Source organism: Pipistrellus hanaki (genome assembly GCF_964339955.1).
Source record: "Pipistrellus hanaki genome assembly, chromosome: 11".
NCBI classification, from domain to species: Eukaryota; Metazoa; Chordata; class Mammalia; order Chiroptera; family Vespertilionidae; genus Pipistrellus; species Pipistrellus hanaki.
The window spans coordinates 58,169,379-58,196,984 of NC_140513.1; the positions used below are offsets into that span (position 1 = coordinate 58,169,379).

Here is a 27,606-nt window from a genome sequence, read left to right on the forward strand (position 1 = left end):
GACGTGCCTGATGGGAGAGGGTGCCTTAAATGCTCTGTCTTTGAAGGGGAAAACAAAAAACCTCATCCCCCCGAAAGGTTGCAGATGTTACCCAAAAAGGGCATAAGGGACCAGAATTGATCACACAAACACAAAAATACCCTCTCAAGAAGGAAAAGAAAAAAAAATAGAGGAATCCTAGGAAATTGGATGAAATGTGTTTCTTCATAACCTACCTTTTCCTACCCCACCCAGGCCATTATCGTCCAGATGTTTTTGTCATGCCTCCCCCATTTCCAGGGGCACTGTCTCTTAGTATGCACTCCCACACCAAAGCAGTGTTAAGTCAGCATTTCCACAAACCTCTTAGAGAGAAAAGACCCAAGACAAATGCAGGGTCAGGCCAGGCCACCCCACAAAACAGACACCATTTCTGGACCCAAAGGTCCGGAGGAGAAAGTAGATCCAGGCAAGCTTTTCCCACCCGGTCACCAAAATGGAGACCCAGGTCAGCTTCCGCAGGAAAGAGCTACCTTCGCTCAAGGAAAAATTCAGACGACTCTAGGAAAATGATTCTTGAGAAAACTGTCTTCAAGGGCAGCTACAGAGCATTTCAAAGAAATCAATTTTTCTTAAGACCATGGGGAAATTACACCCAACTGGTATTCGAGGGGTTTTAAATGGACTTACATGCCGTAAGTTTGGGGGGTGAGCTACGCTTTTTGAAAAGATAGGATCGTGATGGGCACGTCCAACAAAAACTTAAGTTTTCAAAAAGGTTTTTGTCCTTGCCGGAGGCATTTGGCCTTGTTAAGCACCGCTCTACAGGGAGGGAATCCAGGAGGATAGACGGCCAGACAGCCGGTCAACCAATCCTCCTTTCCTCACATTTCCAGAAAAGATGAACACTGCACCATGAAGATGATCTTTGAAAATGCTATTTTGCGTGACCATCTGGACAGCACACTCACAGCTCACATCGAGGTTCCAGCGCCAGCCCTCTAGGATAGCGAGTGGGCTTTTCCAGAAACGCCTTGGAAAGGCTGTTTGCTGGTCACTATCACAGCCACTGGAGGAGCACCTGCTGGCGAAGCGACGCTGGTCCTCCAGAGGCTCACCAATGTCACCGGCGCACACACAGGGTGGGCGCGCGGGGCCGCAGCTGGCCGGTGCTCCCGGAGGAGGAGCAGCTGCAGCCTCCCCTCCGAGGGGCCCACAGCCCGGGCCGCCTCGCCCGCGGCCGGAGGGCCCGCTCCCCCGCTTGCCTGCCCAGCGCACTCCGGTGCGCAATCCGGGAAGCAGCTGGGCAACTGACCTCGGGCTGGGACGTCGCGGGACTGCCCCTGGCCTCACCTAACAGGGTCCCAGCAAGGCGGAAAGGGCGGGGGAGAAGCTCAGAGGATCCTCTTTGCTCTGCCACCGTCCCAGGCCACCTCCTCACTCTGCGTGGCCGCCCAAAGACCCGAGCCGCCCGGAGGGAGCTCCGAGGAGCACGACCCAGTGGGCGCCACCTGGCCGGGCCCCACCTGGCCGGTGTGCACACAGCCCCCCACACAGCGGGGCTGCCTGGCCACCACGGCGTCCCCGCCCTTGTTCTGGAAAAGCCCCCTTCCCTCTCCCCTCCAGTGCACTCACCTGCGTCCGGGCGCAGTTCTCGCGCTACACGCGGCCGCTTCGCGCACGTCCGCGCCGAGCACGCTCCCCCGCCCGGGCCCGCGGCGCCCGCCGGTGCCCTCCGCCCCCGGCCCCTGTGCCCGCAGGAGCGGCGGCGCCGCCTCCCAAGGCGCCCGATTCCCCGCACTCCCACCGCCGGTGCCGGCTCCAGGAACTTGAGGTGCGCGCAGCCTGCTCCGCAGCCCTCGCCGGCGCTCCCGCCCAGCGCCCCGGCGGCTCCCGGGCGATGCTGAGCCCGCACAGCCCTCAGCCTCGGTGTCCGAACGGACCTCCCTCCCGGCCCGCCCCCCGGCTTTCCCCGCTGCCCCCTCACTTGCCTGCTACGACCGGGGGCAGCAGCTGCAACGGCCCGAGCCGAGGTCCTCAGCACACAGCCTGGGGGAGGCACCGTGCGCGCTGCTTGGAGAAGCGAAGGCGGCGTCCCCGTCCCCCAGTCCCCGTCCCCAGTCCGGTGGTGGCAGGAAGGCGCCTGGAACCCGGAGGAACGCCTGCGCCGCCGCGCAGCTCCGGGACCGAGCGGCTTCCTGGCCCGCCGGCAGCTGCCTCCCTCGGCGCCGCTCCCGCTGTTTGTAGGCGGGGAGGGGCGGGGGGCCGGCCGGGGGCGGGGCCGCCGGGCCGTGGCGCCAGCGCGTGCCCTGCCCAGAGCCCCGCGACTCGGTCCTGGGGAGATACCCCCGGCGGCAGCTCTGAGTCCCGGTCCCTCCTGGCTCCCGATTTGCAGCCAAATCCCCGACCAGGCGGATTCGGGATTCAAGTTTCTAAACCCCGAGGCGCCGGGTGCTCGAGGAGAGCCGGAGCGATTCTGGGGGCGTTACATTGATGGCTATGTACATATCAAACGTATATACATGCAGACCTACATCTATGCACATTCATTCCAAGCAGAGCTGAAAGCTCTTCTTCCCCACCACTTTAAGCTGAAGGAACCCCGCTGCCCATCTCTGCCTCTTTGGATGGAATCTCATGTTCAAATAAGCCCCGAATACCTGTGTGGGGTGCTATACTCTGCTTCAAACGCAAAACAGGAAATCCAGCACTCCACTCTGTGCCCGCCTGTCTGCCTGCCTTTCATTGCACATTCCGACGCCTCTGCTTCCCCGCCCCCCCCCCCCCAACACACACACCGTCGCCACGAAATGCCAGAAATGGCCAACTCTTCACCGAGGGGGCGTCCACTAGCCTCGGCCTGCCCCCACGCCTGGTCAATCGCTTTTCCCAAGAAAAACCTGTGCGTGTCCTCACACTCAGCCCCGTGACTGGGAGTTAAAACTGACCCCCCCCCCCCAACCACGAGGAGGGAGCACGTTTTTACACCTGCTCAGCCGCCTAATTACTAGAGCACCTGTCGTGCTGGGTGGCTTGGTTTTGGATTCTTTGTTTTTTTATATTGCAAAAGCTTCTGTCTTAACCCTTAAAAATTAAAAAAAAAAAACACTACATTTAAAAACATCACCTGCCATACATACCTGAAACCGCAGAAGGTAAGAGAGGCACTGAGCAGTGGGCCACTGAGTCGCTGCAAGACTGTGACCGAGGTTACAGCTTCAAGGGCATGATGCGGGTTTGATGCAGCAAGGTCCGCTAAGGGCGCCCAGTGCTCCCCGCCCCCACGCGACGGGCGGGCGGAGCTGGGGAGGAAGGGGGGCGGGCCTCCTCTAACCCAGGGTTGGGGGGCCAGGGCGGCTAACTTGCCAGCTTCGTAAATCACATATAGGAAACTAGGAGGTTCAAGCATCCACCAAATGGAAACCGACCACTCCACAATTTGGGGGGACGGAGGCTGGGGGCATCAAAAATACCTGATTCTATCTAAGTATAAGGTCATTTCATTACAAATCTGATTGGCAAAAAAGAAAAAGAAAAAAGAAAAAAGAAAACACACACGACCTTAATTGACTTTGTAGGGGTTCCTGGGGAAAATGCTCAGAGTGCCTGCACCTCTTTGACCTCTCTCTAAAAAAGTGAATTATAGTGTTCTCAAATCAGGTAGGCAGGATTGCTAAAAACCCATGTTTCCAAACGTTAGGCAAAAATAAAAATAAAAAATGGGCCTACCAAATTTGCCAATCCAAGCCTAAACCTCTTAGAATGCCCTACGCCCTACTTCCTAAAGCTGACTTCTTGGAGTTACAGGAAACCTCTCTCTTCCAAAAGGCTTCTGCCTGCAAACTGCGTCCTGGTGGAAAACTCCAGAACAGGAAGCTTTACAAAGTGGGGTGCCCACGCACTTGGTTAAAGGAGAGAACGGGATCGAGCAGTGCCAGGTGTAAGCCAGACTCAGGGGATGACAGCAGTAACGAAGAGAGACGGTTAATTTTTTTTTTTTTTAAATCCCCCAAAAGGCAACTTTTACACACTCAACCTTTTCGGGTTTTGCGCACTTACTTGTTCAGACGCTGAGAAATGTGTTAGATGCCCCACTTAAGAAGCCATTTTACCAAGGAAGCCTTAGGAGACCAGATTCCCAACCCTTCCATTCCCCCACCCCCACCCCCACCCTCTCACCCCCAAACAGGCACACCATTTCCCTGACCTTTAAAAGCTGATTTCCAATTAGGAAAATTCCTTTGGTTACTATTGTCTGCTTTGTCCCCTCCCCCACTTTAAGCCTACATTTTTTTTTTTTTTTGATTGCAGTGTAGGCCTAAAAAAATTAAACACCTCCATCTCCCTCCCACTCCCAACATCCAGAGAGGAGCATCATCCATAGGAGTGTGGGGAAGGACTGAAGGGTTAGAATCAGTTTGTGTGCCTGCATAGGGGAGGGGAGAGAGAGAACCGGTGCCTTTTTGGGGAGAAAAGTACAGACACCCATCCTGGTGCAGCAGGGTTAAGAGAGTAGACACTAAAATGATTGACTATGTCTCTCACTCTTCTCTGCCACCATCCAGCCAGCTGGTAATTACCAGGGAAAATACCCAGTCTCCCCCATCCGTTTCGCTCACCCACACTTGAAAAAAAATGGAAAAAACGGGGGAACATAATCCAACCTCCAATTTGCCACAGTTGTATAGCTCTCGTGCTAATTCTTTACAGACGTGCCACATAGGTGGGCACGAGGTAGCAACGTGCTGGGCATACATTAAGCAACAATGGCCACTCGAGGTTCGGCTCGCCGTGGAGCTCCAGACGGTGGGCACTGCCACCTTTCCATCCCAGACCCCTCGGCCCCCGCCCCCCCTGGAGTGGAGGAGCCTAGAGTAGGCTGGCCGAGCCTTGGCTTTTCGACCCTGGAGGGGTGGGTGGGGAGGAGAGCAGCTAAAAATAAATAAATAAATAATAAATAATAAATAATCCCAGCCGGCTTTGTACCACCTTTCCCCCGGCCCCTTCCTCCGGAGCACCCCACACGGGCGCCCTCACGCACACGCTCCCCCACCCTCCCTCGTGCCAATTATTTAAACTTCGCTCAGGCAAAGGCTGCGCCTCGCCGGCTGCAGCCGCCACCACCCATCCCCTCCGCCCTCCCTCCCCGCCCCGCGAGCAGAGCATTCTCCCCCGGCCCACCTCTCTCTCCCCCGGAGGACCCCGTCTGCTAGGAGGAAGCCGGCCGGCTGCTCCCACACCCGGGGAAATCACGCAAGTTCAAACGCAGCCATGTGTCTTCCCCGGCATCTCCCGTCCCCGACCATCTTCCTCCCGGCGGCGTCCGTTTAACAATAGCTCTTGGAGGAAGGGCGGGGGTGCGCGGGGAGGAAGGAGAGGAGAGCTACCTACCTAAGCCGAGCTGGCTCCCGAGGAGGTGGCTGCGAAGCCCCCCCCCCCCCCCCCCAAGCTCGATGGGGTCCCCCCCACCCCGCGCCCCAAAGGCGAAGCCAGCCGCGTAGGACCAAGGACAGGGCTTGCGAGGCACTTCCCCGCGCCCGCCGCTGCGAGGCTCCCCCGGCAGGCAGCCGCCGCTGCACAGACACAGCTCCGAGGATCTTATTTACTCTTTTCTGAACAAAGGGAATCTCGTACCGGGCCCCGGGCTGAAGCATCCGGCCCCCAAGGAGCTATACCTTCTTCCACGACCGAGCCACCGGCCACGGGCGCCCGTGCATTCGAGCCCGCACACCTAAGCCACGACGAGTTTTGACAGCTTCCACCCGCCCCAGCCCCAGCCCCAGCCCCAAGGCGGCGTGGACTTTCTTTCAGCCAACTACAACTCGCTGCCAGGTTCGGCATCTCAGTGCCACCCGGTATAATCCCATCTCCCCGGCACACGCGATCGGGTTAATGCAATTAAGTCTGGGGTGCTCGCTGGTGTCTAATCTGCAAGTCCAGGCTTCTAATGATCCTCAACGGGCACTTAAGCCTCTTCCAGTCCCCCGGTTGCTTTGCGAAAAGTAGAGGCATGCATTCCCCCTCCTCTTCCCCCCCAATAACCCAAGCGATCCCTGTCTTCCCACGAAAATGAACTTCCAACCTCAATCCCCAGGCTCACTCCCCATCTAGACTTCCATTGCAACCCCCCCTGGCTCAACCGACCCCGGCCACATTTACCATTGGCATCTGCAAATATTCAGTACGTCAAGCATGCATCCACCTTCTTTCGAGTCTAGCTCTCTAGAATTAGAAAGGCAGAGCCACTCGCTTGGAAAAGGAGACAAACATGTGCAATTAACTTCATAATTCTTGGATTCCGCTCACTTACAGGTTTTTCTGGGTTTTGCCAGCGCATCGCTGCAACTAATGATTAAAGAAACCAAACCGAAACTTACCTTTCTCCCTTAAGGTTTTTGTGTTATGTGTGTGGTTTTTTGTTTTGTTTTTTAAAGTAACGGTGCAGTTCTCCCAATAAGGATGAGCAAGAAGCTGCTGCTGGATAGTTCTCTTAAGACAGCACGAGACCTAAAAACTGTGCTCGGCTTAAAAGAAGCGAATCAAAAAAAAAAAAAAAAGAAAAGAAAAGAAATGCTTTCGACCCCAAAAAGTCCAACGCTAAAAGAAATGGCGAAGAAGAACAAGAAGGAAGGAAGAAAAAAAAAATGTATGAAAGGGGAGGGAAAACTTAAAAAGAGAGTTTAAAAAAGACGGAGAGACTACCCTCCTATTGCCGCTCAACGAAACAAAACAAGGGGCAAGGGGGGAAAAAAAACAAAAACAAAAACGAAGGAACAAAGAGACGAAAGAACGTTTTGTGTTGTTTTTTTTTTCAAAAAAAAAAAAAAAGAAAAGAAAGAAAAGAAAAGAAAAGAAAAAAAGACGATGTTCTTTCTCCTGGCTTGCTTTCTTAGTAGGTCGCTACAGGAGTGAGCTGCTGCATCTCTAACTGAGGACGGAGATCGCGGGGGAGGACGCCTGGAGAGGGCGGTGGACCGGCCGCAGATTTATAGCACCGGATCACCCAGCCCTGCTCTGCCTCCGCACCGCCGCCTGTGCAGCTGCTCCGCCAGGCTCCCGGCCCGGGCGGCACGCGCGGAAGTATACGCCGCCTCGCGCCACAACGCAACTTGCTTCCTCTCCCCGGGGCTCTGATTGGCCCGCGCGCTCCTATGGAGGCGGCCCGGGCGCAGCTCCGGGACGGGATTGGCTGAGGCCTTGTGTCACTCTCCGGAGCTCAATGGAGTCCCGTTTCAAGGTGAGTTGCGCGGGGCGGTACACACTCAACGCTGGCGGCGAAGGGAAATGCAAGGAGCAAAAAAAAAGGGGAGATGGAGAGAGGGACGCCAGTGTGGGGAGTGTTGGAACTGTACTAGCAGAGTTTGCGAGGTGGCGCGGTCTCCTCCTTTTCCTCCTCAATCTCTCTGCTTCCGAAAGGCTCGTGTCCCTTTGCCTCGTCCTGTGTGGCACGTTTCTGTATTAGCATTTAAACTCTGTCCGGTATGTATGAGTCCTGGAGAGCTCCCTCTCTTTGATCTGAGTGAAAGGGATGAAGGTACATCCATTCCTTGCCCGCATGCTTTTTTTTCTTTTCTTTTTTCTATTTGTGTTCCAGTATTTTGTATTGGATATTAGTGATTGTTATGTCTTTCTCAATTTTAAGATATGCATATTACAGCTCTCGTGATTATATATATATATATATATCCTTTTTAGGATAAGGATGGAGTCAGAAATGCTTTTAAATAAAGCTGCACGACTTGGATTAGCTTTCACTTCATATTGGAATAGAAAAGTGGAGGATAAGCATCCAGCGCAGGGAAAGAGGGACTGAGCTAAGGTCCTTCACTTGGAAGTGTGTGATGACTCTCAAAAAGAGCAGCTGTATATAAAATGAGAACAAGGCTTGCCTCTTCATTTGTTGGCAGTACACTTCTTGGACCACACATGTATTGCTGACAGTCAAGATACTGGTGCCTTTATCTAGTTTCTTCCCTCTGGGGATTAAAAAGTTTAACCAGAAGACCCAGTGCTTTCAACGCTTCTGCTGTATAGATGAAGACTACTTTATTAGACCCCATATTATAATGATATTTGGGGAGCTGAAAGACTGTGTGTTTTTCCCATGGCATTTATTTCTTCCTCCAACTGAAAGTGTGGTCCTCAGGAGCAACTTGATGTATAAGTAAAGACACTATTCACTTGACCTGGGTTCTTTTCCAGCTTGAATTTCTCCTTTCAATCTTGAAGGATAGATAGCTCCAACTTCCTAGAAAGAACTTATGTTACTTATGCAATGTAGTAACATATCATCTCTAGGAGCTCAAGCCTTTTCTAAAAGAAATTCCTTTACCTGTTTATTTACTAATAGTCACTACCTTTGAAAATGCCGGAAAGAGGAGTCCCAGGTAAGAGAGACTGCAGGAGGGTGGGGTGGGATGGAGGAAAGAGGGACAGATAGTCACAAAGCAAAATGACTAGAAAGGGAGGGGTGAAGTAATCAGGATTTCTTGAGAGTGTCCTTGAGTAGTACTATTGGTAAATGATTAATGGTAAAGGACAGAAGACCTGCTTCTCTCCCAAAGAGGCGGTAGAGTGTGTCTGAGTTGTGTTACTTTGCATGATAATAACTGGAGGTTGGAAAAGAAGGCCTGAGTCTGTGTTTTTCTTATAATTAGCATTTATTACCAGGCTTTAATCCCTGCCCCCACCCCTTCCACACTTTTTATATAACATCAGGCTTGTGTTCCTAATTTCAACTTAAAACTATTCTCTAGACCTTGGTAAAGCTCAGGAGAAGAAGAAAAGCAGTTTAAAGAGATGGAGTCAGTGGGAGAGGAAGTGCTTTGCCTTGCCTAGAATACTCACTGTGTGAGCACACAGTCGGAAGATTGGGTTTGTTGTTATCCTCTTTCAACCCATCCCCTCGCTCCAGCTCAATACAGAGAAATACAATTTGGGTAAACAAATAGCACTGTTCAGTCAGACTTATCTATGAAGTGACTTGCCTTTTCTCCTTGTTAACATGCTCTTAAATTAATGTTGGGGGAAAATGTTGAATTAGTTGCATGTGTTCATGCAATATTCTTAGCACTTTGAAGAGAATATTTACCATTAACTTACAGTTACATAACTGTGTACCAACTGGGTGGAAACTAATACTTAGTTTAATTTTTCAGTGCATGTTTGTGTTCATAAGAAGGATTTGTAAATCATAATGATATGTTTCCAAAAGGACTGGGGAGGTAGATATGAAAAGCTGGGTGTGGTGTGGGGTGATGAAAATCTAGTATGCTTGTTATGTAGTTAATTACATTACATGGGAAGTAGTAAACTTGTCCATTCAAATGCACAAAACAAAATGCATAAAAACAAAAAAGTTTTTAAATACAAAATGCTAAATTCTGCAGACTCATTGTCTATGCTTTTATCACTTTGGGCAGAAGAGCTAATATTTTTCAAAATGTTGTAATTTTCAGTGTTTTTTTTTCTGTAGAAAAATATAATTAATATTTAAGATACTAAAAATATCTTTAAGTTTAAAAACTTTTTTAAATGGATAGATATGCCATAAGTAACATGTGTTGTTGTTGTTTTTTTCAACTTTTAACAATAAAAACTGAGCACAGCCACTTTAATCCAAATGCTATTTGGCTGTAGATTTCACTTTGAATTCATGTTGTCATAGCCTGAAATATTAACATTCTATTTTGCAATTAATAAAAACAATGTGTACATATCACACCCCACATTAAGCCATTGTAATCAAACCCTATTCATTCAGACTTTGCATTAGAAAAGCACTTAAAAGACATTTCAGTTATGTTTGTCATGTTAGCTCTGATATCTTTTCAAAGTCGTTGGGGTTAAACTGTAGCAGAGAAGGGCAAGAGCTAGAGAGCCACTGAAGCTCGGAGAAAAAGTTTGCCATGGAGAAAGTTGCCGAAAGAATGGTTCTCAAAGCTGAAAATGTATAAGTTCAGTAATTTTACAAAGTTTCTTTATAAGGAAAAAGCCAATTACAGATATACTAATAAAGTATTGTGGGTAGTGTCTTTTAAGATAAATAACCTCCTTATATTAGTGTGTGTGTGTGTGTGTGTGGTGCTTTTAGCTTTTTATGATAAAGGGCACTGTAAACCACTATTGTAACTTTTAAAAAATAAAGTAAAACAGAGAAGCCATTTAAATGACTTTACAATGTTTGTCTTAGGGCAATAATTCCAAACATTATGCCCTTTCAGGTTAATAAAAATACTTAGTGTTATTCTGTTGGGCTGTTTGTTGGGCTCTCTGTGGCTCATATTGTTGGAAACATGGCAGTTTTATGCCTGTGTGTGAGAAATATAGATATTATATAGCTTGATGATTACGCTTTTATTATTCTTAAAGAAGTATGCCAAGTTTCCTTCCACAGTTTAGATAACAGAAAAAAGTTTTGGAGAAAATTGACAGCAATGTGAGTTTAAGCAGAACGTGGCAAAACCAGGCCAGGGACTAGAGCAGGAATTAGCACCATGGACAGAGACTAGCAGCTCCTGAGCAGAGGTTGGCCCAGTCTGAGTGTGTTTTCTGCCCCTCCCTGGAGACGCGGAGACTGAAATTCCTGGGAAGGATTCATTCCACAGACTTTAAGGACAAGGCTGTTCTCCTTAGAGGACACACGTTTGTTTTGAATCGGGCTGGCTTTTGTTAGGTCCTGGCCATCGTGACAAACCGCCAGGAGGGTAAGAGCCCGGAGCTCGCTGCACCCCCTCCACTGTCCCCTTGCCACACACCCCCTTCCTGGCCCTGCTGAGTCTGCCGGTCACCACAGCGGTCAGGCCAAATAAATGCAAGTCCAGGTAGTCATCCAAAAGTCTGCTGAAGTCCTCAAATTCCCAGCGAGAATCGCAACAGAAACGCCTATCCTCTCCCCCTCGCTCCCCTCCCCCACGCTTCTCCGGGCTCCCACCGCCTCCTGGCGAAGGGGCCGAGCCTTTTATCAGAAGGTGAGTGACCTCCCAGACTATTTTGTGAAAGACCCTTTCTATTGCAAACACTTTCCAACGGGGACAGGGCCCCGGGGGCGGCAGTGAGCAGGATCACAGGCATAACTTTACTTTCCCTTTGCATTTCCTCCTTAAACTCCTGGTTGAGAGAAAGGACTCATAGGAGCAGATTCCGGGAGAATTCCCCCTACATCCTGAGGTCACTGTGTGCGCATAAAGGCACGTGAATTGTTTATTGAAAGGTTTTTAAAAATGCAATCTGGTGACGCGGTAAATCTCTGCCACCAGATTATATTGTCCCCCACCTCCAAACTCCCACACACCTTTTTTTCCTTTTTTTTTTTTTTTCCTCGGGGCACAATGTGTATGAGGTTGAGGTTCATGCTCCTGCAGGTGATTTGCCTGCAGGGACTCAGACTAAGATCCCTTGCACGTGCCCCAGGGCGTCTCAGAAAATATTTTTTCAGCTTCGGGTCGCCGGATCATTTATGCACAAAAGCTCAAAAAAAAAAAAAAAAAAAAAGTCCTCGGATTTCTTTTCCTCCGCAGTAACTTTTAGCCGGATAAACTACTCGCGTCTCTCCTGAGCTTCCAAGGGCGGCGCAGGCGGCCAGGTGAGGCCAAGACACGCTGGAGGCGAGAGGACAAATCGGGGCTTTGTGTCCGGTGCGTTCAGGGATGCTCACCGCCTGCCCCGCGCGTCCTTCCTCCCAGAGCCCATACGTCTCATGCAACATGAATTCACGGGATTAAAAACAGCCCTTTTCCGAAGTTAAAGGAAACCATCATCGGTCTCAGCGGGTGGCGGCGGTTTCGCTGCCCCTCTCCTCCGGACCTGGGAAGAAACGGTTCTCCTGCTTCCGATGATGCTCCTCGAGGCTCTGGCTTCTATCGGAGATGTATGTTTCCACTTGTGTGCGATGCACGTCTAATTTGAAATAATGAAGCCGGGCTGGGCGGCCAGTCCATCAGAGCTATCCACTGCCCTGCCCCCACCCCCTCCGCACTCTAACCTTTCCCTCCTCCCTCCCCCTCTTCTTTCCTTCCTCCTCGGCTCTCACACTCCCTCCCACCCCCCACGTGTGTTTAGATCAAACCCTTGCCCCACGGAGCTGGTGTCCGCGCGGGGGCACGGGGACAAAGGCGGGGTTTGTGTCGGAAGGAGACCGAGGCCCTGGGAGACAGGGCGGCTGGAGGAGCCGCTGTCTTATCAGCGCGCTGCAGAGATGGAGATGGCTCGAGAGGTCCTCCACAGATAATCACTTGAATAGGTTTGCAATGCGCCAAACTTCACGCTTGATAAGGCCGGCCCAATGTAGGGAGCAGCCCGGATCCCGCTCCATTCTGTTTTATCTGGGCTGTAAATGAAGAAATTGAAATTCAGGTGGCAGAGGCAGCGGCAGCCTGCTCCCAGCCCGCTAAAGTAAACTCTCATTAAAATGCTTTTGGCAGGTGGGAGAGGGGGCACCTGGGATGGGATACTTTTCCTTTTTTCTTTTTTTCTTTTTAAATGGGGGCGTGGAGCAGGGAGAGAAAAAGCCCACCAGTTTAAAAAAAAAATTACTTGGGGATGGGAAGCTGGAAGGAGGAGTAGCAAAGGGACATATCATTTTGGTCATGATTCCAAGTCATGGCTGTGCTGCATATATATATATAATACCTGATAAGGATATATATATAAAATACCTGATAAGGATAAAGTTGTGTGAAGTTTGGGGGTAAGAAGGAATGAAGGAACAGTTTAAACTAATTTCCTGGAACACAGAATTCTGTCTTTTTCAGAGCATGGGCTGCAGAAAGCTCTCTACTACAGCATTAGAAGCAGATCCCGAATGGACTCTCAAGTTTTCCCTTTTGTGTCAGACCAACCAGATACAGAGGAGTTACCAACAACTAGAGGTTAACTTGACCTTGTGTGTGGAAGTGAGAGAGCCACCAGAGTGACTGCAGGGTGGTTTTAGAAATAACCTAAGAAGCTGTTAACCACAGAAAAGGATCTGCTCAGCTGCTTATGGGAATTAGTCCTATATCACCCCCCCACCCTTTCCCCCAGCCAATTACTGTGGGCTAATTCCGGGAACAACACATTCCAGGTGTGTATTCTGACACCACCTGGTTGTGGTGACACGCTTTTTATCACACTCTGGTCTGCTTTTATGAATAGGAGGCATGAAATTCTATGCATTATTTGAATAAATGTTTCACAAAAAGTTTTAAATGTACCATGATCAGAGTAGAGCCAGTGACCTTGATGCACTAAGGACCTTGTTTTGTTCGTAGCTGAGTAGATTGTAAATTCACTGGTGTACGATTATGAGAGTGCCGAAGTATGAGAAGGAGGCATTCCATTTTTCCACAACAGCACTTATATTTTAAGTTTCAGCAACATTTCTAAAAAGGTTCCTTCTGATGATAACACATAGTTAATGCAGCTTTAGAAAATCAATCAGTTTTTACTTTGTTTAACCCCAAAACTTTGATCGATGTCAGAGTGCACTTAATTGACAATATAAAGGCTGCTCAAATCACAGTGGGATGAGAAAGAATTAGAAATGAGTTTGCCAGGAAAAGTGATGAGGGGAAATTTAAGATGCTAGTCTTCGTTTCAGTAGTTATTAAACTACAGAGATTTAGTACAAAACAATTCATTTAAATTTTGAAGTTGTCATCTGATTATTCATAGGGAGGTAGACAAATATAAGTCATGACATCTCAAACACTCTTATGTTGAATACTTGATGCAAAAATCCTTCATATCTTGTAATACAGAACTGTTGTGTTTGCTTTTTTTTTAATTCAAGTGTATGGATGAATGAGTGCTATATGTATTCTTTAAACAAGAGAAGTTTATTTTTATGTAAGTTAACTTTTCCCTTTCATACCACCACTTTTCATAATTTTTTTTCATATTGGTTTAAATCGTGGCTACTATACAAGCATTGAAGAAGTATTGCTTTTGTGAATTGTAGCCTTTGAGGCATTATTATACTATTATCTTCAGATAATCAGATGTTTTCCTACCTGTTACAAATGCTCAAAGCAATTTTGAATTGCCAGTTTAATGAGTCTCTCAAGCTATAATTTTTACTTTTGTTTTCCTTAATTAAATTGAAACTCTGCATTCAATGGACAGTTTGAATTATTCTTTATCAAAATAGGTAGGACTTTTATATAATAAGAATTTGCATAAGGCTTAAAAGATGAACTCTCACTAGGTTTGAAATCTGAAAAGAATTTTATGAATTGAAATTATATTTCAAAGCTAAAAGATAATTTTAAAAATAAAAGTTTCATTATTGAACAGGAAGAAAATTTTACCATGAATTTATTCTAAAAATCACTCCTGTCTAATTTTTATCACAAATGACATATTTGATTTCTAAAGGCATAGCAATTCATTATGAGTGATGAAAAAGAAAAAATCCAAAAATGCAATTTTATTTTTAAAAGAATTTTCCATTATTTATTCTTTAGAAATGAGCTAATAGATTTATAAGGCAAACAGTCTCTCTATTATGTATATTGGAAGCCTTGGAAATATCTAAAAGTTATAATAGTTTTGTTTAAAACTGATTATAATTCTATTACCAAAAGAAAAATCAGGCTACTCATTATGTACTTATCTTCAGGTGAGGGTCAAGTGAAGGATACATACATAATTAGCTCCTATTTCTAAATATTTATTTCTGATCTTTGACAGAAGATCTATTCCAGTTTGACTCAAGCATCTTTTGAGTGACTATCAGGTACCAGAATAATACAATTAGGTTAGAGACTAAATGCCTAAAGGAAATCAGATTACTTTTTTTTTTTTTAGGAAATCCTAGTAAAAGGAAAATGTAGGCAGTTCAACTCAAATTAACATGTTGTATAACACATCTTCACAATGTGTCTGGATTTTGTTATTTATCTTTTTAAGGTTTTGTACAAAATCTCTTTATTAAGTTTTTTAATAGTGTAGCTTGTCAAAAATTAGTCCTTTAAACAGAAACTATAGAATGATTCTACTAGGAGCTACAGTTTTACAAATTGTTAGGAGCTTAGGTCTTTACTCCAGATTTGAATCTGACTCCATCACTGTGGGGCCTTAGACAAATTACCTCTTTATAAGTCTTGATTTCCTGATCTATAAGATGGTGATAATGATTAATTTAAAATCACATTACAAATAAATGTAGAGTGAGTATAAAATAATCAAACTTCCTGGGATAGAGGATGCAGTAGATACATGGTAACTAGGATTATGAGAACAAAAATGATGACTTAGCACATTTATTTGATGAAGCCAATTTCTGATTTTATGTGTTGTCTCTTAAATGTTGTCATTTGCCCTTGTTGACATCCTACCTGATAAATATCTTTTCACATTTCTATAATAATTGTAACCTAGTTTAAAAGGCCCGGAGTAGCATAAAATTTTCTGTCTACCCTGTTATGTGGCTTCAATATATTTCCCAATACAATTTCATGAGTCACCCATAAAGAGTTGTGGGTCTTCAAAAAGCAACTTAGACTGAGATCCCATTTGATTGATATGATAATAAAAACACTTTCGGTTTTATAGTCCCTTTTATCAGAAAAAGCTCAATGCACTTTTACATATCATTTAAATCCAGGAGATAAGGAAGGACATAAATGATTTCTCATTTTCAGGAGCATAACAGTGGCGTTAGGAATTAAGGTAACATTTGTAAGATTAATAGGATTAGAGAACATCTAATATCAGTCTTTTTGCAATGTGTTATTCTCTTTGGCATTAATTATAGCCATTGTTACTTTAGTTAGTCTCAAAATTTTAGTGTTTGGCATTAAGTATAGGTTATAATTCAGTTAATTACTTGCTCAAATCAAGTTGAGTCAAATATATACCATCAGTGTCTAATCAAATGAAAACATCTTGACTTTATGCCAAAAGAAACTTTTATTATTCATTTTTATACATATCTATACAATCTTATTTACAATTGTGTATTAACTCTAAGGCCAGATATTTTAAATCACTCTTTCTTTATGGCCTTAAAAGAAATCTATTTCAATCTCCTTATCACTCACCTCTCCCCAGGCTCATTCCCTAACTCTACCTACATTGTTATAGGCTATTATATTTATTTCATTTACATAGGCTAACAGTACTTTCCTCTCCAATTTTCTATTTCTGTGGTTGTCTGTGCCTGAAAAATCTATCAAAATAAATATCCAGTGGAATATAGAAGTAGACTGTATAAAAGGGCACAGGAGAATACACTTTTTATAACAGTTTTTGTTTGTTTGTTTATTTTGAAACAAAATGGAAACATAATATCCACTTGACTTTGTAAAACACACAATATCAAAGAATACGAATGGATTAACATAGCTGCAGCTACAGATGTGGACTGGAAAAAAAAAGAAAACGGATAAAAGAGTGAACCTTTATTTTAAAATTCTATATCCTAAATGCATCTTGTAATTGGTAAGATTGATCCACCCAGTCATGTGACTGCCAGACTGGTATGAGGAAGTATAAGTAGCACCAAGAAGAAACATACATACATCACCCAGAAGAGCCAGAGCTGTTGATTGCCATTTCACCCCAAGCCCGTTAACCCCCCATGTCGATGTGACCAAACAGAAAATCTCTTTCTCTGAATGAGTACACTCATGTGCATTTTAAGGCTGAGAATAATGTCTAACAGAAGTAATGTTCTATTCCTTTGGCCACTGTTATTCTGATATGACATATTAGAGGATATGGTAGTTTGAAATGTCAGTTTTTGTAAACATGGGTTGGAAGATGTAATATAAATGAATGGTGTTACAGACTGTTTAAGCTGTTTGAGTAACAAATAGACATTTCCTTGAATTATTTTGACACAATTTACTGTGAAGTTCCTTTTTTTTTTTTTTTCCCCCTCTTGCTGATATTTCTAGATTCTTTGTGCAGACAATAAAAAGAAAAGCCTTTCTTTTCTGTCAGTGCTCATTATTTAACTCATGGAGCACTGATGTTTTCTAGAATACTAATATTTCCTAGATGTAAAATGAATACTAAAAGGGAGGTGGGTCTCCATCTTAATCATATCAAAAGGATGCTTGAAAATTTGAGCCTCTTTACATGGTCTTTATAAAAGAAGAAAATATTAATGTATATTATGGTGGTTTAGTTCCTAGCTTTAAAATACATTTATATAAGTATTTGATATATGTGTGTGTGTTTGTGTGTGTGTGTGTGTGTGTGTGTGTGTGTATGTATGTTCAGAGCAAATGAAATGGGGTTCAGAGATGAAAACTGCAAAACTTTGGGGAGACCAGGCCCACTGTAATGGAGGAAAGTCCTAGAAAGCCATAGGCTCTCAGGTTGGGTAGGTATAGTAGAGTCTCATCACGGAGGGCTTTGAGAGCCAGCAGAGAAAAGTGCTGGCATAAAATTATGGCATGAGGATATATCCATTGACAAGTGTAAATTTTGGACATGCCAAGCAGGGAAAGACTCAGAGATAGGAATCGGAATCAAGACAGAAGGAGGGTGAAGGGAGCTTTCTGTCTAAAACACTGAGACCCCTTAGAATGAGGTGGCAAGGTCAGGGGATAAATAGAGATGGAGACAGACTGACAGGTATAGAGGAGGGGTTCACACTGACACTAATGAAAGTGTTTTATGGCCAAAAAGTATCAGGGTTCTGAACACATAGCACTCTGGAGCCAAAAAGCCCCCTAAGCTCTGAGGAAGTGAAACCAGGATCCAGGGCTGATCAGGCTGCATTGAGCTTAGCTATGGATGGATCTAAAACCCCGTTGTGCCTAAGGTGGCTTTAAAACTGCTAGCAAAGGACACATTATGGCCCTGAGCTGAGTGAGGCTCCTAGGCCTGGAGAAAGGAGATGTGAGTCCTGGTGTTATTTCTCCCACAAATCAGCTGGTTCTTTCAGCAAGTCACTGTGACTAAACCTCCTGATTCCCCAGGAGATAACTGGATTAGTCATATTAATGATAATGGGTAACAAGTATTGAATATGTACTAGGTACTCGGCAGCATTTTAGTGCTTTACATGCATTAAATCATTTAACCCTCACAACAATGCTATCGTTTTAAAGATGAGGAATCCGAGGAAGTTAAGTAATTTACCCAAGACCGTACAACTAGAAATGGACAGAGCAGGACCTTTACCCCAAGTAGTCCATTTCTAGGGCCCAAAACCTTAACCACTATTTATTAGATGACCTCTAAAGTACTTTCTAGATGTAAAATTCTAAAGAAACTCAAGATGACCTAACACTTGCAAGAGAAACAAAGCACAAGCAAAATAGGTATAATTAACAAGCTTTTTAAATTCTCACCAGAAGATATTTTTTCCATTGATTTTTTTTTTTTTTTTACTCGTGTCTTGCCATGCTCTTTCTTGTTGACAAATGGAAGCGAGAAAAACGATTGTTCAATGATTTGCTTCTTTAAAAAATGATCAGCTCAAATACAGTAGGATTTTGAGAAATACCATCTAAGATGTCCTAGGCGAGCCTAGCCTCCACATTATATTATCTGGGGTTTGAGGAAATTTAATTATTTAGCTTTTGTAAATTTTAATTTTCAGACAAGACTTCCCCATAATCATATAGTGAAGTGTTAAAACAGGTAGAACATATTTACATTTTAACGGCATAAAGATTTCCATGAAACGTTGTGGACGGTATTAAACATCCTGCAATGGATCTTAACTAGAACATTATGCAGCGGCTATTAAAGTGTAATGACAGTTGGACTTATGGTTACTTTTTTTATTTTATTTATGCTTTCTGCATTATTCAGTTGTAAAAATTCTTAACACACATTCTGTTTTATATATCAGAAAACCGGGCAGTTTTGTGTTGGGGGAGAAAAACCTTTCTAAATCATGAGCTCAAGCTGCAGCCCTGGAGCCACCAGGTGGGTGAGGACCAGTGACCTCTTAAAAGACAACTTAGATTTAGAAAGAGGGCAGATTAGTAGCCCTGGAGCTTTACAGTTTATAAAGATAAAGTAAGTATTCACTTACAAAAACAAATCTTGAGCTTTAAAAATAGGAAAAATAAATGTAACAGAGCAAAATGAGAAAAGTTTCAGAAATTGCTTTACCAGTTTCTTAGAATTAAATATCAGATGTAACTCTCCTATGCAATTAGAATTGCCTAATATTACTTAAACATATGGGCATCAACAATGCCCTTTACTTACTGTCTATATTATAGCCAAGGGACATTCTTTATTTCATTTAATTAATCATTTTCCCCCCTATTATACCCTTCCCCACAGTTTCTGGAGGATCTCATAAAATGAACCTTTATTCCCAACTAGCAAGGTTCTTTTAAGTGATCTGCTTATATTTCTATGTCATATAAATTAATGAAAGCCATAATACAGTAAATAACTGTAATGAGATTAAACAAAACCTGGCTTCCTGACAGGTACCATTTACTGAATTGCTGTTTCAGTGCCCTAAACAGTCACCTGAGTTAATCAATTTTCATCTTGTTTAATTTTTGTCTTTAAAAATCACCCTTCAGAGAATGACAAACTGCCTCACTGTTTCAACTTTATAGGATCATATACTCTGAACATCCTCACTTATTTAATTTTGCCATTTAAAAAATATTCTAATATTATAGCCAAGAATCTAACGAGAGCTACGTGCAGGGATTATGTTTATGTTATTGCAAAATAATTTCATATGCTCAAATGAAGTTACTGTAACAATAAATATATAAATTAATAATGTATTAATATAGCAAATTTATGTTATAATGTAGGAATATTATGATGAAATATGCAGTACTGGTAGAACTGGGAATGAAGGTATTAAGAGTACCAAAATAAAGGAAATTTATTTTTAAACATGTGTTTTAACAGGGTTCTGTTACTACCTTTCAAGTCTTATAAATCGTGAACCTATATTAACTTTTAGATAGGAGTTAGGATCATTTTGCAAAAAGTTGTTTGTCACAAACAGAGGACATACAGCACCGCTGCCCTTGTGCTGCACTCATTTGATTCGTGGCACAGAAATTCTTCAATAATTTCCAACCAAACATGACTGAGGCAATCCATTTTCGTCCAATTTATTGGGCATGAGTTAAAGCCAATTAAAAAACCATTTTTGGTGCAACTCAAGGGGAAAGATGTATAAACCCATGAAAAACAGATTTCAGGCCTAGACATGAGTCATCACTATTCTAAATAATGGTGTCAGCCCTAAATCAGAAAGAACAGATCCTAATATTGCACATTCCATCCTGGAAACTGCATTTATCACAATGATTCTGTACAATAACAAATACTTCTTAATGAGAAATCGCCCTGGAATGACAAGCATGATCTTGTAACATTGCCTCGTTTCTGAATATTTTTTAGCCATGAAATTAAAAGGTAGTTTATGGCAGCTCCTGAGTTTCTGAATTAAGAACTAAGTTAGAAAGTCATCTGTGAACTTTATAATAAGAAAGCATTTTACCTATAATTTTAAAGTATCTTTTCCCTATTAGACCATGTCTCCTTTCACAGGAAAAGAAATTTCTTTATGGCCATAAAATGAAACAATCCTTGGTATTCCAGCTAATCCTAGGCTAATCAAAGCAGCATAATGGAAGCTTCTTGGTTAGAAATTACAGCTATAAAGTGCAGGCATACATTTTCAATCTGTATCCTAAAAAGGCCTTCTTAAGTTCAGGGCTATAGCAGTTCAGTGTATTCATCAGAGGGTGCTTGGCACAGAGAGAATCTTCTGTGAATGCCCGAACTAGTGAGACGAAAGCTCAGTGGTTTTCACGGATACCTGTGCTTCAATGCCAAAACCTGTGGAGGTTTTTCCCTTCAAAGGACAAAGGCCTGGACTCAACCCCCAGGAGGTTACTTAGTAATTCCGATGTGAGATCTAAGCATATCCTATATAAAAAAACCCAAATATGCAAATCGACCAAACGGTGGAATGACTGGTCGCTATGATGCACACTGGCCACCAGGGGGCAGACGCTCAATGCAGAAGCTGCCCCCTGGTTGTCAGTGTGCTCTCATAGGGGGAGTGCTGCTCAGCCCGAAGCCAGGCTCATGGCTGGCAAGCACAGTGGCGGTGGCAGGAGCATCTAAGACCGCAGTCAGACATCCCCAAGGGGTCCTGGACTGTGAGAGCATGCAGACGGGGCTGAGGGATTCCCCCTCCCCTCAGTGCACAAATGTCGTGCACCGGGCCGCTAGTGTGTTTATAAAAACCTGCATGGATCATTCTGAGGAACCACTGATTTAAAGCAAAAAACAGTACAGATTTTCCCGTTGCTCAGTTAACAAGGAGTTAAAGTAAACTGTGGCTTGAATTATTTTGGTTTGGCTCTCTGTTGAGCAGATTCATTGGAATAATTGTTAAATTTGTACTTTGTGTTACACTGAAAGACATTTAACTAGGAGACTTAAAAGCTTTTGTTTATATTTATCTACCTATGAGGTCACAGAGTGCGTGTGCTTTCCCACAATTTCCTGTTACTACAATAAAAGGAGAGGCATGTGAGATAAAGCTGGGACATTGCAGAGTCATCCAGTGGCATGGATATATTTTAGTGTTTACTATATCTTGTAGCTTTTACTTTTCTTTAATAAACATAGGCTGATAAGCCAATACTACCAAATCAATTTTTAAAAATTATATTTTCCTGTTGAGTTGGTTCATTTCTAACTGTCCTACTTCAAGATAAGTAAACAGTCTCTTCCATGATAGAGATCAAGGAGTGCCACACAGTTTAAAAAAAAAAAAAAAAAAAAAAAAAGCAGCTATCAAAAAAAGACATACTTTGGCCTGACATGACCACCCTACAAGTCACTCACCAGGACTGTTTAACAAAAATGACAGCATTCTATTATCTGGGAGCGACTTTTAAACATTAAATGAAATCACTACCCTCCTTAATTATCTTCCCCTGTTGTAGAAGTCTGGTAGTCATATGACTTTGAGTGGGTCAGTCTTATACAATTATAAGATACATTTAGGATACTGGATACTGCCACACCACCAGAGTTTTGCATTTAGGGTTTTAGAGTACAGGCCACTGATAGATAATACCCTTCCCCTGGGTCTGAGAATGCAAATTGTGCAGATTTCCTAAGAATGCACTGGGAAAATTCTTCCTTCCTGGGAACATTCTAAGCTTTGGGGTTTAGAAAGGACTCTGTGGTTTAGATATGGTCCAGTGTCATATATGGCAAGCTATTGATAGATTATGATGTTGATCAAGAAGTTGATAGTCCCAGATTCTAGTTTCTGAACCTTTATGTTAAAATATATATAAAATAAAATATATATTTAATATATTAAATAAAAATAAAAAGGTAGTGTCTATTTTTCTTACTTCCAGGGATTACTGTGAAGCCAAAATAAAATTACATACAGTATATGCAACTTGGAAAAATCACTGTGGCATAGGAATTGAGATGAAAGGAATTATTTTTTAATGTACACAACCTTCTAGTAAATTGCCCGAAAGCTTTGCAGGAACCTATTTCCTTTTCTCATTAATTTTTTTTTTTTTTTTTTCCTTTTTCAATATGATTCCCCAAAAGTTTCAATGTCAGGTTGTAAGAGAACAACTCCATGCTAAAACTTCAAAAAATAAAAATGAAGTTGCCTGACATTTGCTGAACTGTCACAGAACATGAAAATCTGTAGAAAATGTGAAACCTTTCATCTTATTTGTCTATGAATGTAATGTTTTATGTAGGTCTGGGGACTGAGCCCACAACCTGGACCAGAATGTGTCCTTGACGGGAATCAAACCTGGGACTTTACAGTCCACAAGCCCATGCTCTGTCCACTGAGCCAGACAGACTAGGGCTAGGGCTAGTCTTAGACAATTGGTTTCTAAGATGTGGCTCTTTGAAATGTTAGAAGAGAAAGAAAGCCCTTTCAGAATGTTCCATTTGAGCAGAGAAGTGATTGTCTTCTCACAGCTGGAAGCACTTTTCTAACCCTTTGGGTGCGAGTTCAAGGACCCTCAGTGTGCCATCAGGAGGACAGCCAGCAATGGAGACGCTCAGAAACATGTTCCAGTGCAACCCAATTCCAAGGCCACCCTCCACCTCACTCTAGGACTAGGGAACAGATAACAGCTCCCTTGTTGCCTGAAGGAGAGAGGGATTCTCTCAGTTAAAAAACAAACAAAAAAACCCAACAACCTTCCCAAGAATGTGCTTCCTATTTCCTAACCCATGGCCAGACTACAAGGCTCACATGATCATCAGGATTCCCTAAAGGGCTTCTGATGTCAGTCTAAGGATTTGCAATCTTTTCAGAATTTACTAATATCCCTCCCCACCCCACCCCCATTGTTCCATCCTCCCCTGATTTTTTACATTATATAGGAAATGTCCCTTTCACTTAGGAAGCCTTTCTGAGTCTCTTAGTGAATACTAAATAGCTCATTCCTTTTTGAATTTACAGGAAGAAAAACAAGCAAAGAGAATTATTTCAAAATAGCTGCCATTGCGGTACTATTTATTGTATCCACTAGAGGACTCCGCTGTGAATGGCTCAAAATAGCTCTCCTCCAGTCCCTGTGGCCTCTGGCATTTGAAGCTCAACTAACTCTCGGAGTTGGGCCACTGGCTACATATCCGTGTTAGGATGAAAACATCCCCTCTACTTTACCACCGCCTGCTAGTTCAATAAAGCGGTGTTTAAATAACTGAACTGGCTTCAGTGATCTGTACTTGCCATTTCCCCCTGCTTCTTAGCGAGATAAAATGGAGATAATTATGAAGGGGATGAGCAGGTTTAATGAAAGCCAGTTTCTCTTGGTATACTCCTGAAGCAGCAATCATCATCTGTTTGGCTTTTGAAGAGCAACAATTATAATCACTTAAACCCCCAAGGGGAACAAAAATAGAATTTACATTAGCATATAAAATATACAGCTGGATTGGGCAAGCCTATAAAATTCTGGGAGAATCATTCTAATCTGAACGCTATTCAAACTCCCAAGTAAAATGAGTTCAAGGGTATTTTACATGCTTCCTTCCGATAAAATAGTACATATGACAATGCTGAGAGGATTTTCCTAAAAATGAACACAAGGAAAGAAAAAGAAAAGAAAAAAAAAAAACTGTTGCCAGGAGAGAATCCCAGCGGGAACGGGCTAAACTGTATTGTCAAGATATCAGAGAGCAAAATGCATACTGCTATTCACATGAGGTATTAATCACTCTGCAGTGAAGGTTTTTCATGCATTTGGGAGTTCAATAAAGAAAATAGGATGGTTTCAGGCTGGTCAATGAAGAAACTTAATCATAACTAAGTCAAATTTCAGATTAATAGTACTTTCCTCCTCCATTGTAAACGTGAAAGCAATACAAAGGAAAGTGAAATCATTTAAGTTGATATCCTTTTGTTGTGAAAGAGAACTCTTTTTCCTGTTTTAAAACATGTTCATATATCATTTCCTCTCAAGTAAACTCTTACACTTCCCATTCTATTATAATTCAAGCCCAGATCACAGGCAATCTCCCCGGCCACTTACGTTACTTAATTAGTGTTGCTTTTGTGTGCCTTTCCCGGTTTGCAAGGTACTTTTTATTTACTTTTATCTTTTGGTAGAGCACAGAATAAAAATGGAGCCCTTGCTTTATCCATTATGCTACTAGCAACAAAACACTAACATAATCGATACTATGAAAGGTTTTCCCGGCTGTGCACATTTGTCAAAGACAGTGTATCTGAGAAATTAAACTAATGAATCTTGAAAAAAAAAAAAAAATGCAGCATCCTACACCGAAAGCTTGGTCTTCCTCATCCTAAGTACATATCAATATGTAAAAAAGCAGGAAAGATATATACTTCATTTTTCTTTATAGTATTTGAAGGTCCACTATTACATTTTTTAATGGAAAAAAAAAAGTCAGTATGCAAAACTTCACCTCCACTGAGAAGCACTTTCTGCATACCCACCCGAAAACCCACTGCAGACACGTGGTCACAGCTTCCTCCATGTCAAAGCGCTCTGCATGGACATGCCTCTGACAGCAACCATCTCACTGCTTTAGAACCAGGTGCTGACATGTCTGTCTCTTACAGCCTGTGCATAGCTTGACAGCAAAGCTAACTTTCCAAGGGGGTATTGCCAGGCTCTTCGTACTGAGCCTAAAGTCTACTAAGCATGCAGTTGTGTGACGTTTATCATGTATTTGTTTTCCAAGACACATCAAAATGTTAGGTCTATGATGAGATATACTCAGTACCAACTCTGCCATAATATCAAACCCCATGGTTATAAATTGAGCACTGAGAAATCAGAAATTCAAGTCTAGATTTCTATAGAATTCTTTACTTTCCTGATCCTTAAGAAAGGAGAGGGCTAATATTTTACATTTATTAAATACTTATCATGTGTCTTATGGTTATTTTTTTACTGGAAACACTCGAAAACTGGGTTCTCAGTTCTTAATGATTATTGATTATGATCTCAGGTTTCATTATAATTAAAAAAAACCATGAACACTGCCTTCTTAGCCTTTGTCAACATCTGCCGGGTGTGATGGTATCTAGCTTGTATCATTCTGCCTTTTCTCATAATCCTTCATGCGCTGATGGACTTTGAAAGCCCATAAAATAGAACTCATATAACTTTACTTTAAACACAAAATACACTGATTTCATGTTTTAAATTATTTAAAGGCAGATTTATAGCATGAAGGATTCCAGGACCTATGGAAGAACTATCATAAAGTCATTTTATTCCTTTCTTAATTTAAATGGAGTCTACATTTCCCTCCCAATTTTTTAAGAGAAATGATCCTTTTGTATGAAGTTATGGGAAAATAATAGTAGAGAGATAGAAGAAAATAGATGCCACAGACCTAACCTAAAATACTTGTAGGTTTTTAGTTAATGAGTATAGTCAATATTCTTGTCATTAGGTAAAATTCAGTTTTATGGCATTATTTATCCCATAAGTTTATAATGAGAAAACTGCTGTAATAAATTTTCTTTTTTGCTTTATACTAATAGAACCATAACTTTTGTATATGTATATTTACATATATGTATTATTTAAACATACAACATGTACACTTTGATGACTTTGAAATGAGAAAAAATAGTCTAGATATAGTCCTAGGTTTTTAGTTCATAATAATATAATACAAATGCCTAAATCATGGATAAAGTAGAAAATTAAATAATTACTTAATTAACCATCATACAACTGAGCCTGGGTTTTATTTAAAATGAGACAAGTAACTAGAATTAGGTTCTGGGATTTAAAAATCCAACGGTCTTTCAAGGCATGGCCTCCAAGGTCAAGGTGGAGCATGTGACTGACTGCTATAATATTTTGGGGTTGAAATGCTCAAACCTCTCAATTCTTCCCTTTATAAGATGGTTCTCAAAGGTCCAAATTATCAGACTTTTAAGAAAGCTATCAGCACTCTCACAGTAATGGGGTTAAAACATGATAGATCTGGATGATTTCACTTTATAAAAATCTGAAACTTACAAAATGGATTAATCAATTTTTTTTAAAAAGTTCTTCACTTAACCGGAGCATAGATCCAAATGTTCTTTTATTGTGTGTGAGCTCTCTGCATTTTTTTTTTTTTAAGTAACCCAATTTAAAAAAAAAAAAAAAAGGCTTACACAAAACAACTCAGAAGCCCATGTATTGTATGAAGTGCAAATAGCAGACAGAGGTAAAGTTTTCTGAGTGCTTTTGCTTCTTAGCTGAAAGTGAAAAGTTGAGCAGTTTCCTGTTGAATGGAAATGATGACTTTAAACAATTTTTTTTTTTTATTGATACTTAGAGGGACTTGATGAAATCTTAACATCTCCACTTTTGCAAATCCAAGTTAATAAACAAACCCGAGCAGATGCAATATCTATGTCCCAACCCCTCAGGTTTAGAGATTTTATACATTAAAAAAAAAAAAAGAGCAAATTAGAGCTTTTCAATGGCAAATAATGTTTTCACACCCCCCCTCCCCCCCCCCCAGTATTCAAGAGTCTATCAGCTTTATTATTTAAAAAGGAATCATATAATGGGCCCCATTTGAAACTTTTTTATTTTCTCTATTACTTTCTACCTTTGTCTCTTTGATTCACTAAACAAGAGCAGTTCTAAAAATGGAGGGCTCCAAATCACTGAATAATTAAGGTAGAAGGTAACCGATTGTAAGTATATTGAGATAAACCCTAACTTAGAAAAAAAAATATATACCCCCCCAAATCAAATGATTTGCTATCTATAAAAACATATAACCCTTCATTACTTTAGCAACTGTTATTATAAGTGAACTTTTAAAGTATTTAAAATAAAAATTAAATTATATTTAAGTTGATAAAATGAAAACACACACGCAAAAAAACAAACAAACAAAAAACTAAACAAACAAAAAAACAAAAAACAACCTAGTGCTTAATTGATTTTTAAATTCCCTTTTAAGGAAAATTGGGTTTCCAGTTAAGTTTTTCTTTTATTAAGTAGCATTGTTCATGCTTATTTGAAAATACTATTATTATTGGCTTAGTCTTCCTCTGTTTTTGTTATTTTGGAGGAGGGGTAGGATGGAGAAGGCAATAAATTCTTCATAACTATTGCTCCCAAAGAATCAGCCAAACCTGCCTAAAGAATCCTAACCCAATTTGGGGACATAGTTAGGAATATTTCCGTAAGATTT

The 27,606-nt window shown here is 42.3% G+C and overlaps 1 protein-coding gene across 21 annotated transcripts in view; it reads right to left on the minus strand.

The window, feature by feature from the left end:
* The window catches only part of ELAVL2 (ELAV like RNA binding protein 2), a 159,735-nt gene that overhangs the window by 129,177 nt on the left and 2,952 nt on the right, over positions 1 to 27,606 (minus strand). For 5 of the 21 annotated variants that reach the window (XM_084898108.1, XM_084898102.1, XM_084898121.1 and 2 more), the window contains exon 1: positions 6,357 to 7,190. The exons of 1 other annotated variant lie outside the window; for it this stretch is intronic. The gene's annotated coding sequence lies outside the window, so the exon portion shown is untranslated. Of the gene's footprint in view, positions 1 to 1,614; positions 1,768 to 1,970; positions 2,216 to 5,160; positions 5,292 to 6,356; positions 7,196 to 27,606 lie in introns of those variants that run through there. 15 more of the 21 variants (XM_084898120.1, XM_084898101.1, XM_084898109.1 and 12 more) reach the window with 14 other exon arrangements.